General features: G+C 28.1%; 1 protein-coding gene across 3 annotated transcripts in view; it reads right to left on the bottom strand.

The window, feature by feature from the left end:
• The window catches only part of LOC107162379 (uncharacterized), a 111,161-nt gene that overhangs the window by 94,131 nt on the left and 4,099 nt on the right, over window positions 1–12,931 (bottom strand). Inside the window, exon 1 of one of the 3 annotated variants that reach the window (XM_089219271.1) lies at window positions 7,466–7,623. The exons of 1 other annotated variant lie outside the window; for it this stretch is intronic. The gene's annotated coding sequence lies outside the window, so the exon portion shown is untranslated. Of the gene's footprint in view, window positions 1–7,465; window positions 7,624–12,931 lie in introns of those variants that run through there. One more of the 3 variants, XM_089219273.1, reaches the window with a different exon arrangement.

Raw genomic sequence — 12,931 nt, 5'->3', positions numbered from 1 at the left:
TTAACCCTAATGCACCAGTGGGTAGACAGTGCTCTCTAAGACAATTAATAAAATATTGTTTATTCCAACCCCCCCCCCCCCCCCCCGGAAGCTATAAAATAATATATGACCGTAGTACGATAAATTTTGTTGTACGTTATAGTTGTACCTCGGATTTAATTTAAGAGAGGTTAATATACCAATATATTACTACTTTATATATTATTTTGTTATTTGATGTACCTAAGTAAAACGTACTCAAACTATACACAAAAAAATTTAATAAAGCCGCAGAAGACGGCGGTGGTGGTGGAGAGCGTCGAACGGAAATGCTGACCACGTGATTTTATTAAACTGATCTGAGAGAGACATAGTGAGAAATAAAAATATTTATATCATATATATTTTTTATCAAGGCGTAGGTACGTCACGTTTACTATACAAGCACGACACGCGTGTACAGGTCGGGACACTGCACTGCGGTGAATAATTGTAAATTATATGAATGCCGGACACGCCAACACGTACGAGTACGTCTTGGGATAGCCCATATTAGATATTTTATTATGAACAAGTTTAATTTGTACCGATAAACACTATTCGGTTGCTATATACGTCTTTGACATGCATGTCAGTTAACTTCTAATACATACCTATCGTCCTATCATTCACCCATCTTGATAGTTAAGACTTAAGGTGACAATTAACATATCAGATAATGTAATAGCCGTATAGACAGGTATTATAAATTGAAAAATGTGCATATGAATTGAATATAATAAGTTTAATATAAAATTATAAATGTATGATTCCTATGTGAGCGTTAGGAAAAATATCATAATGTTATTTATTTACCTATTATATATTATTATAAATATACGTTTGATCGTTGTAAAACATTTTTAAATATATTAAAATGTATACTATTTTAAGTTATGACTGTCACTGTTATAACAACAATTTTATAGGACTGGTGTATAATAGTGTTAAATTTTAATCACCTTATACAGATAATTGATAAATATAACATTTTACTGTTATTATGTTGTCATTTGAGATTTGATTACAGTTTTAGTTATAAGAACTAAGAACATAGTGTTCAATGCATAATGTATAATAGGTAATAATATACTGAAAACATAATAACATAGTTTTTCTACATACATAATGGAGTCGCATAACCACTAAACTGTACCTACCACAGTAACTCTGACAAACTGTCACATATGAAATCGATATTTTAAAATGAATCAGATTTTTTGCAAACGAATTTAAGAATAAAACTTTTGGAGTAGCAGACATTAGATATCATTGTATAAACCTACATTTTCATTGAATTGTTATAAATAAATGAAAGTTATTTCGTAGGTACGATTATTTTCCTTGTGAGCGATTTTTTTTGTAATATTTCTATTATTACCTTTAACTCTAATACCTATTCCTAGTAATTTTCCTAGTTCTGTATAAATCATTTTCATTCAAGAACTTAAGTATTGGGTTTGGGTTAAATAAATATAGATAGCTGTATGTGGATTAGAACGATTGGTTTCCATCCTACTTTTTGTCTGTGGCATATTGAACATAACATTATTTTATTATGCTGACATTGAATTTCCGTGGATGATATTGAAGTACTCCTCATTATAATAATATTCAATAAACAATAAAAAACTGAGAAATATTTTGATTTATTGTAAAAAGTCAAAATTAACAAAGTTAAATAATCGGGAATAAAATAACTAATATTCATCAAATAAAATATTTTTTTTATTGCGATGGAAAAACTCCATTTAAAAAATAATCATCAGTGTGAATGAAGTCTGAACTATAAAGTCTAACAATGACACTTTATAACCGATCAAAATTCATAGCTTATTATGTTATCCTAATATCCTGTTTAAAAATACACCTAAATTTCTGATCCATTATATTTGTTAGTGACACTAAGTTATATCTTAATTTAACCTGTTAAATTTATTATGCCACATAAAAACTTCAATTAAATGTACTGATTACGTAGCAAAAGAAAAAAATTGGCTAATGACCAATATTTTGAATGAATAAAATCGCGATAGGTGAGTTAATTCTTGAGACCTATTTTATGTATTAGTTGATTCCCGGGTCATTATTAAGTATGTACGAATTGATTTCCTATTGTTGTATAATCTCATTACCAGATATCAATTTATAAAAACAAAGTGTTACAAATTTTTATTAAATTACTAATTTTTTTACTAAAATGTCATTACCTACAATTGTTATATCTGTCTTACAAATTTCATACAAGCATAAAACAAATTAAACAATAATTACATTTTACTCTGTTATTTTAAATATTAAAATGAATCAAACTATTACAAAATGTAAAAGGTAACGATATCATGGAGGATTTTATTAATATTTCAATTTTGAAGCAAGTTATGGTCATTTTTAAAATATATCAAAAAGGTATGGCTTAAAAATACTGAATTCACAAAAGTTTTAAAAATAATTTACTAAAATGGATTATTTTATGAACGTAAATTTAGCTATATTGTTCTTTGTAAGACACAGACAACGTGCCATACGAGTGTGGTATTTTCGTAAATTAATTTGCATAAACAATATACCAAAGCAAGTACCCAACTAATACCTACATCGGAGTAAATATTCCCTCATTATAACGTTGACTTATAATTAATAACGGTGTAAAAAATTACAAAATTGTAACAATAATTTATTTTAACTATTTTTATGGCAAATTAAATAATTTTTTATCAAAATATAAAATAAGTAAAATAATTCAAGTACTGCTCTAGTACTTACATAGTTGATAGTTGCTATACGAGTAGTCTTTCCTTATGCCGACCCACAGTTATAAAATCCAAGGTACGTCACTAATATTCAGAAGGTGTCTAAAACGTTTTTTTCATCTACAGGTCTATAAAAGTGTATATAATGTAAATAAAACTTCAAACAACTTATAATTGTATTTACGGCGCCGGTGAATACATTTTTAATTTTAATTTTACAAAAGATATTTCTACTTTAATCATGGGAAATGGCGATTGTAAATCGTTAGAATTGTGTAAGGTAACACGTACTCGTTGTCGTCTTTGACACGGTGCGATAATTTACGATGAAATTTTTATTAATTTTTCACGTTAAATTTTTACCTATACCATGTTAAACTTGATTTATGTACTTAAATACACCTAGGTAATAGGTACAATATAATAACTGATGTCATTTGAGAGTGCAAAAATGTACCTAAAGTAACAAACGACGGTGACATAATAAGGGCAATTAGTCATTCCATGTAGCATCTATTGGCCATATTTGACTAACGGACACAGATGATTTCTAAATAGTAAATATAGGAAGTAAAATTTGTACACTGTGAAAGCACACAGAGTAGCTGCGAGAAAGGCGGATGTTCAAAATCTGAGGACGCCAAAATGATGGTATACATATTCTACAGACAATAATTAATCATCCAAGAAGCGACTAAAATATCATTTTCAGGGAATATATGATAAAAATGTTACAGACTTGGTTTTACTCAACGAATATGACGAATAGGTGGGTATAAAGTTTTTTTTCAGAATTTCTGGAGTGGCTTCACTGTGTAAAATTTAAAAATAATCATAAAAAAATCACTATTAACCTTCATGGTTATAAAATTGATAACCGAACTATTAATGATATCTTTAAGAAAATTTGGTTCCTGATAAATATAAATAATAATGGTGATCAGCACATATATTAGTTTTTGATAAAAGTTTTGAAATATACGATTGTATGAATTCTGTTTTAAATAAACAATAAAATTATATTGCTCCTAAGAGCTAACACGTACTATGTACAACAATCGATCACATAACTGTTTTTCTAAATATAACACGTAGACCATAAAATAATTCAAATTTTATATTTTGACGTATATATTGATTAGTAATATATTATAAGGGTACCAAACACTATATTACCTATAGAGAAGTATTAATATTTAAGTTATTGTTGGTTTTGTAGTCATTGTTTCATCAAAAAATTCCATCATTCATCAATCAGAAACCTTTAAAATGTAAATTAATTACGATTTAATACACTTACAAGTTATAATAGATCTTTATAATGTATTAATAAATAATATTTTGAGCACACGTTGAAACATAATTACCTACACATTCAATTCGTTTCTCAAATTTAATATGAGTGTTAAGTTTTACCTTTTAATAATAATTAATTCAGCCCTTAATAAACTAGTAACTCATTACTAGGAATAAGTCATTATTAAAAATAACTACATGTTTTCAAATACATAAGTGTTTATGGCACAATGTTTAAAGTTGAGGATTTTATAAATTTAAATTAATTTTGGCTCTACAAATTTTAAAGCTTTAAACGTTATTTGATAGGTACGAGTTTTATCTATATTATTACTTAAAATTACTTGAGTTAATCTGTTGACATTAGAATAATAAACTATACGAACCATGTAATTTTACTTAGATACATTAATTTAAGTGTTATGGAAAAACTTGTATATAATATAAAATTTGCTATATGTTAAAATAATTCATTTTCAAATTCCTCACAAAAAAATTAATATAAAAATCTGCGAGGAGAAATAAAAATTATGGAATGTGCGTCATATATACCTCACTGTTTAAGTTAAAACTAATAATTATTTGATATGTATTATATATATTATTGTACAAATTGAATTAGTAGATAACTTGGTTAATCGTATGTTATAATAAATTATAAAATATATCAACACTTAACATAATGACCATTAAGTAAATTACATATTCCTTAATAATTACAGATTTTTGAACTGTGGATATTTTAACTTACACTTACACAGTTAAGTTTTCGTAAGACTTAGATTTTCAATCTCTCAGAAGTAAATTCCTCTTACTTGTAATACATTTTTATTGAAAATAAAATAGATACTATGAATTATAATATTTCACTTAATAACTATTTCTTATTTGAATTGAGTGGATTAGATCATTTTTAAATGTAAGTAAGAATAATCACTGATTTATATTGCTGAATAATCGTTTTGATTATTTTATAAAATAAATTTTGAATTGATTTTAGGAATATTCTTAAGAGTAACAAAATTTTACTTAAATACAAATTATATTTATCTGTAAAGGAAAAAGTATAAAAATAAAAAATAATTTTAAGGCCGCTCATTAGTGATACACATGAATATACTTACAAAACAACACAATAACAAAATATAAGTTTTTTTACATTGTAAAAATTGAAATAACTCCTATAAGTTAATTAGTTTTAAATAAAGTGAAAATAATATTTAATAACTTGGCGTCATTATAAAACGTAGATGCAGTTACAAGATAACGAAGTATTACCTGTATTCCAATAATGCCCACGTTCTAATATTTCGATGTGTGATTCGGTCATCTTTTAAAGATTATTACAAAACAAGATGGAAAAATAGGTCATCTCTCGCACACCAACGACTAACCTATATCGTTTTGTTATTAAACTATACCCGATGGAATATTACTGATAGGTGCCTAAACAATACAACAACGTACTGTAATCTGTAAATGGATCAAAATGTTGTCAATTATAAAGTAACCGTATATGGCAATACTTTATATTATACAGTTTATATAGCGTATAATGTATTACAGTCGTCGAGCTTCTATGGATTGTAAACGTCGTTTCGTCATAATAATATCACATAACGCAATATACATGGTCAGTCATGGTTCTACTCTTTTGAATTCAGAAAATTTTAACGCCAATAAGCCCCATTAAACGGTTTGCTCAGCGGGAGACTTAAAGTTTAACGATATATCAACAAGGTACTAACGATAATAAACCGAACCGGAAAAGTAGATTGAAGCGATGGACTGTCATTAAAATCGCAGTGTTACACCCTGGCATGTAAACATATTATACTAGAATTCCCTTGTGCTATATCATCATCCAGATATTAAGGAAAAAAATCTCAAACACCAAGTAAATTAGAATTTAGTTACGATTTTATAAACGTGAAGTTATTAATTTCAAATTATTTTTCACATAATTTAAAAGGCTTGTTAATTTTTTTAAACTTTTATAATTTGTAATTCAAAATTAATAATTATCTTGAAATATCAGCATAATTATTTTGAAAAGGAGAGATGATTATAATGGGAATACATTAGTTTGGGGTCTAAGTTGTCTAAGACAAAGTAATAGTCATGTATGTTAAGGCGTTTTGTATAGGCAATTGTGATGACCCATTAAAATAAAATTTAAATTTAAAATATTATTAATAATTCAACAACTTTCAATGACACTTATAAGTGGTTAAGTAAAAAATGCTTGCGTGCCCTTTTCCTCGGTTTTAAGTGTGACGAATAGTTAATAACATTGTTTATAAATACTAGGTAGGTAGTTTATAAAATACTAATAAATATTTTGTGTATAATTATTGTCTTGTTAATGATATAATTAGTTTTCAGAATAATGAACATACATAATATGAAGTTCTAACAGAACAAAATATATCTTCATTTAATAAATTTTGTAAGATTCACAACTGACATTGAAAAAAAGACTTAAACTCTCAACAAAATATAATGGAGTAGATCAGTAAATACAAAAAGAATCCATGAGACCTTCATGAACCACCTTATTATTAGGACCTACTTGCCTCAAAGGCTCAAAATAGGATATAGAAACATTAGAAACACAACACTTAATGAAAAGAAAATATCCTCCCTAATCACCTGTGGCCATTCACTAACATCTTTACTAAATTAAAAGCGTAAGAAAAGACCCATCAGAAGATAAAATCCGGAACCAAGTATAATATTCTCAAACAACTCAAATTCATACCAGAGACAAATCTCATCAATTAGATATAATATAATATAAGGTATGTTTTTATATAATTTAATTTTTATGTATACTTTACAATTAATATGTAACTCAGCCTTAATCCAAAATTATTGTTTTCGTTCGTGGCCTTTGATTTCACGGATAACTTTTAATAATAATAATACGAAAAACACAGCTTTAGGTTTTAACAATATTGCGACACAACTACATAAGACAATATTCTTAAAATTAAAATATTATACTGCAGCTGATATTTGTTCATGATTTTTTTTTAATGTACAACCTACAACTGTTGGCATATAATCGAGGGAAAAAAAGTTCTTCTAGATTCAAACATAAATCATAATATTCCACAAGTACAGCACTGCATGAGGAGTACTCTGGATTTGATGTTTTAATTGTCTTAGCCTTAAACTCGATTTTCAAAGTAAGATTTGTTTTTTTTTTCCGGTGAGGAGAAAATTTCGGTTCAAGACTACCATAGTATATTAATAACAATAATAATATACACCAATTAATATATTATTCTATCCAATAAGACTAATTGACCCATAAAAAAAGTGATGATAAACCAAAATATTATGCACTAATAATTCTGACATGATGTTTGCATTATTAGTATTATTATACTTACGCGGTTTGCGATGATTTCCGTTTTCTGGTAACACCAGCGACGAGGACGACGAGGACGATGTGAGGTGACGTGAGTGTGCACTGTACGCGAGACTGAGACACAATACGCGCCAAAGCCAAACCAGCGGTGGTAGGTTTTTGAATGAACAATAAGTGGAAAAGCGGGGTCCGTCGTGGGCGGAAAACCCCGTGTCCGCTTTCCGTCATCCCTGTCCCGCGGGGTTAGGTGCGCGCGCACTCACGCTAGCACACCGCCACCCCGCGACACTCGTTACCGACTCACCGATACCGCGGTAGCGCGTACAGGACGTGACGTCACTAGGACAGCAAAGCGCAGTGTTACCAGTTGCGCGGAAATCGATATACCGGACACGAACGCAAAGGTCATCGTGAGACCGCAACGTAAAATAATAATTATTACGATAACAACTTAACCATAATAATATTATTTTTATTATATGTACTTAACAGCAAAGACGCGGCATACCCGGTTAACACCCGAAATCAAAACGATGAGAAAAACGGAACGCTTTGCAAAGTGTCTTTACGTCGGTCTGCAGCAGCTGCTCCAATGCTTTCGGAATACCTACGTATAGTTAGGTGTACCTACTCACTAAGTACGCCTTTTTTCTATGTGGCATCCCTACACGGAAGCCGAACTTTTTCATCATATGCCATTGTTTATCAACAACAAAAAATAATAATAATAATAACAATAATCAAATTATATAATAAACAACTTTTAAGTAAGTTCTTATAACTTATAAGATCGAAGTCCACTTTCCACAGCGTGCACTGAGGTAGGCTCACAAAGTACATCTACTCACTCGCAAAGACACACATAATATACCCACAAACATATGGTATTCAGAAAAAAAAAAACGGTGATATTAAAATACGGTAAAATAAGCCCAACCTATAGGGAAAACAAGCCCCGTACCAACTATAAATACATAAAACTTTGTTGCTTTAATGTAAATTTTATAATTTTTAATTTTTAAACAACATACATACTTAAATTTCAATATAATTATTAATCATGTAACACTTTTTTTGGCAAATTAATTGTTGTTTAATGTCATATTATACCTACTAGGTAGATGTATTTTTTTTATATAGTTATCTTAAAAAAAAATTATTATATTACTTAGTGTAGGTAATACACAAATACATTCGATGCATAATAATATAATATAATTATTTAATAATAAATGTAAAACAATTTTTAACATTAATGTTTTAAGTTTAACATTAGTTGATTAATGTTAGGTGTATAATTTATTAGCTTATTATATATCATTATGACATAAAAGTCATAAAACTATAAAAGTATATACAGTTATTAATCTATTCTTTTATAATAAAATATTAATATTTATGGTTAGTTATGGATATGTCAAAGAAGTGTTACATAGATGAATGTAATGATTATATTATGATTATATTTAATATGTCAATCATAATACAATAGAATAATGTATTTAGTTGGTACGGGGCTTTTTTACCGGTGAATGTTGTTTGGGGCATTTTTTCCTAGAATCCGAGTATAATGTGTACAATGTCTTGCAAACATAATAATATGATTGTTTCGTAAACAGTTATATCCATAATATCTTCAGTACATCGACGTTACCACCTGTTATTTCACACGCTGCAAACACACACGATACAGACACAACAAGTTTGTAATATATATATAACCATTATGATATACGGGTATTAAATACTACCGGATATACGGGTAATCGCACTTACTGAATTTAACGTTATTGTCAAAATAAATGTGATATATAAATTAAATACTACACAGACAGATCAGGCCATCAGGGGGAAGAGCGGTCGCGAGAGACATTCTATAGCTATAGTATATCATAATGGTATATTAAGACTTACCTATACTGTAGGTATTGATTTTTGCTGTTCATATTAAATATCTATTAAATCATTATTTTTAAGAAAAATGTTTTTTTAAACGTATCATGTTTCTTTTAAATTTACCTAACAGTCTAGTTTCAAATATTTATATTTAAATAATTGAAAAAAAGTCGTATCAAAATATTTTTTTTTTACAACTCATTGACTTCAATGGACCTCTACTCAGAGGAGTTCTTGATACACTTATTTCAGCTTTTATTATTGTCGTTATTCATCCATTTAATTCCTCCCTTTCTCTGATTGTTTCCCAGATTATTTTCCGTTTTTTCAATGTCAAGTATACATTCTTGATCTTTCTCGGTCACAGGAATTTTTAATGTTCATCTCTGATACCATGTTTTAAATGTTTCAAATCCTTTTTTCCGCTTAGTTTGGCTTAGTCAAAGTCTACAGTTCTACCAGGCCAAAATATTAAGTTTTACTATTAGTATTACTGTATATGTATAACTATTAACGATTAATCACTAATCACCTAAATGTTATGCTGCTAAGAGGTGTAAAAGCGCTGTATTATTAACCTAACTACTGTATTAGGTTTAGTGCAGATTTTCATCAAAATATATTTTCGTTCTTGTTATTTGTTTTAATTCAACGGTCGAAAATAATCTTGTTTTCACTAGTCACTGCATACAGTTTTTGAATATTATGTTTAAAATTGTTCAATATATAATATATAAATTACACGTTTGATAAAATATATATTCAATTAATAATTTTAACATTATATTTGTTTATTTATTATAATGTACCCGAAATGTCGGATATTAACTTTTAATATTTGCGTCGGGATATGTTTTAAAGAAAATCGTGAAAAATTGATTTTATGTTAATAAACACGGACAACCTTAGTAGTTAATTATTGTTTATCTTTACAGTTTAAATATTATAAGAAATATAATTTTAAAAAAAAAACAGATATATACTTCCTGCTGTAAACGTGATCATGAAAACAACAAATAACACGTATATTTTGTAAATATAAGCATCTTGTTGAAAAGCCGTTATACACATAAGACATAACAATATAATATATAAATATATGTACACATCATGTATGTATAAGTCTTTTTTAGTAAATGTTCCTTCTTCAATATCACTCAAATAATGAAATAACAGATATGCGTGTAATAATTAATAAACCTTTGAATGAAGAAATAAATAAATATTTTTGTCCAGAATCTTGATGCCTTAGTTATTATTTATTAATAATATTGTTAAACAATATTTTATGGTTATAAACGATTTTAATTTCCATTTACAAAGTTATAATTATTATTATTATTACTGTGGGAGTATGTAAATCTTATAAAAGAACAGCACCATAGTTAAACATTTAAATTGTTAAGATAAAAAATACAATATTTATGTTTGCACATTACACAACAAGTCACAATTTAATGTCTAAGTTATTAAACTAGTCGAAAGTTTCCGTTGTTAATTCTATTATTCCTTTTATTCCACCATCATGAAACTTCCTCATCCTTGGGAAAAATTATTCAAGATATGTATTTTTGATTGTTTGATCATTGCAACAGCGAGTTGTTGTCTTTTGTTTTCTAATTAAACGTTATTATAGTCGTTATAATATGTATACATCCAAATCTTACGAGTATTATTCTCGAACAGAATTTTAACAAATCCTTTAATACGGCTGAAATTGAGAGAGTCAATTTGGCTGACTGTAGTGAAATCGAAGCAGGATAATTTTAATAATAAGGATTATATGTGCGCTGAAACCATACGAAGTTGGATAATAGTGACTTGATACTACACCCCTAAAAAGCCGCTGATAGATTATAGCTTAACAAGACAGAAAATGGACAACACTAAACTGTTTGAAAATGGATTGTGTTCATACGTCATAATAACCATTACCTAACTCATATGAACGAACTTTTAGTTCTATACCGCATACAACAGCTTTAACATAGTTATTTTTTGGAACTTAATATCGATGTAGGATACACTAGATATGTAATATAAATAATAACATAAAACATTGTGGAATCAATATTTAATGTGTTAAAGCTAGTTAAAAATATATTAATTGTGAGCTGTATGGATACCTGAAAAACATATTTTTTTAATCCGAACTTTAAGACATAATATTCCGATAATGAAATAGTGACACAACAAAATACCCTATATATGTTTCATTATAAAGAGCAATAAATGATAAACACAATGGCCTATATATAGAGAGTGTTTGTGATGTATAAAATGTTAATTTATACTTTTTAGGTACCTATCTATAACATTATAGAAAACAATGCCCGCGTAGTTTTGTTGACATTCATTTAAACAACTCAATATTAGGTGTACATATAATGTAGATATACATAAAATGTAAGTATGTTCATTTACCCATATTACGTGTTTGCCATTTAGATAATAATTGAAAACCACACGTATGACATATTTTATTATTTTAACACTAAAGTTGATATATTATAGCAATGATGTAAATATGATTAACAATTTGGCGTCTTCAAGGGGAAGTGTTATATTCAGTTCTGTTAGTATGTTATAATTATAAATTTTAATGTCTCGCATCGTATGGAAAATGAACGTATCTTTTAGGGTCAACATTTTAAAATTGAGAAAATCATCAAATACCTATTTTATAACTATTCGAATACCATAATATCATTTCACTCAACTTCCGCTTACATTACAACTTTTTCTAGTTGTTCTATTGCATACACAATAACAAATAAATGTTTTTTTGGACCGCTGTTTTTTTTTTTTTTTATAAATCTTGAAAGTTACCGAATAACATGATGAAATGGACATATATCCTGGAATCCTTTCTTGATTTATAAAGATATATATTTTAATCGAAATTGAATTATTTTTTAATTTCATACACTTATTGTATTCCTTTATTTTACCATGATCAAAATTAAATAATATAGTTACACTAATATAGTAAGTTCTTTGAGTTACATTAAAAATTGTAGTATGGTTAATGGTTATAATTTATAGTACCAGTTGTCCGATATGATTGTTGCTTTGTTGTAAATAACATATCAAATTCGAAGAACCATCATGACATCGACAACTGGTTAGTGTTTTACTCGGCGTCGTCGTGTTGCCGTCCCAAGACGTTGAACATAATATTCTCGTGACGGGCTGTGCATGAAACTAAAATATTATATTTTACCAAGGTTTTATTCAGAACTAACTAACCTGCATAATATTGTTATGAATTAGGACAAAATATAAGACGTGCAGATGACTAATAAATTATAATAAATCCTAAAGAACGATTGTAAAGGCTTATAGTATAATATGATACGTCGAGGAACACGTTATGAATAACATTTTGTTGGTCGTCTTAACCTTCACTGTGTGTGTAGGTAATCTTCGGGAAGTATTCGCAATCAATAATATTATACGCGCACAATACCATCATTTCGCAATGTTCGACAATCCTATTATTATTATTATTTATTATGACGTTAAAACCCGCAATCTTGACTATACGCAATAACGAGTGGTTCGACACCGGAAACAGCGAGTTCTGTGGTGG

This window comes from Diuraphis noxia, unplaced genomic scaffold (assembly GCF_037042655.1).
Source record: "Diuraphis noxia isolate RWA-SAM2 unplaced genomic scaffold, SU_Dnox_SAM2 contig0002, whole genome shotgun sequence".
NCBI lineage: Eukaryota > Metazoa > Arthropoda > Insecta > Hemiptera > Aphididae > Diuraphis > Diuraphis noxia.
Note: the sequence above shows the minus strand (reverse complement) of the source record. Positions and strands in the feature narration are given on the sequence as shown.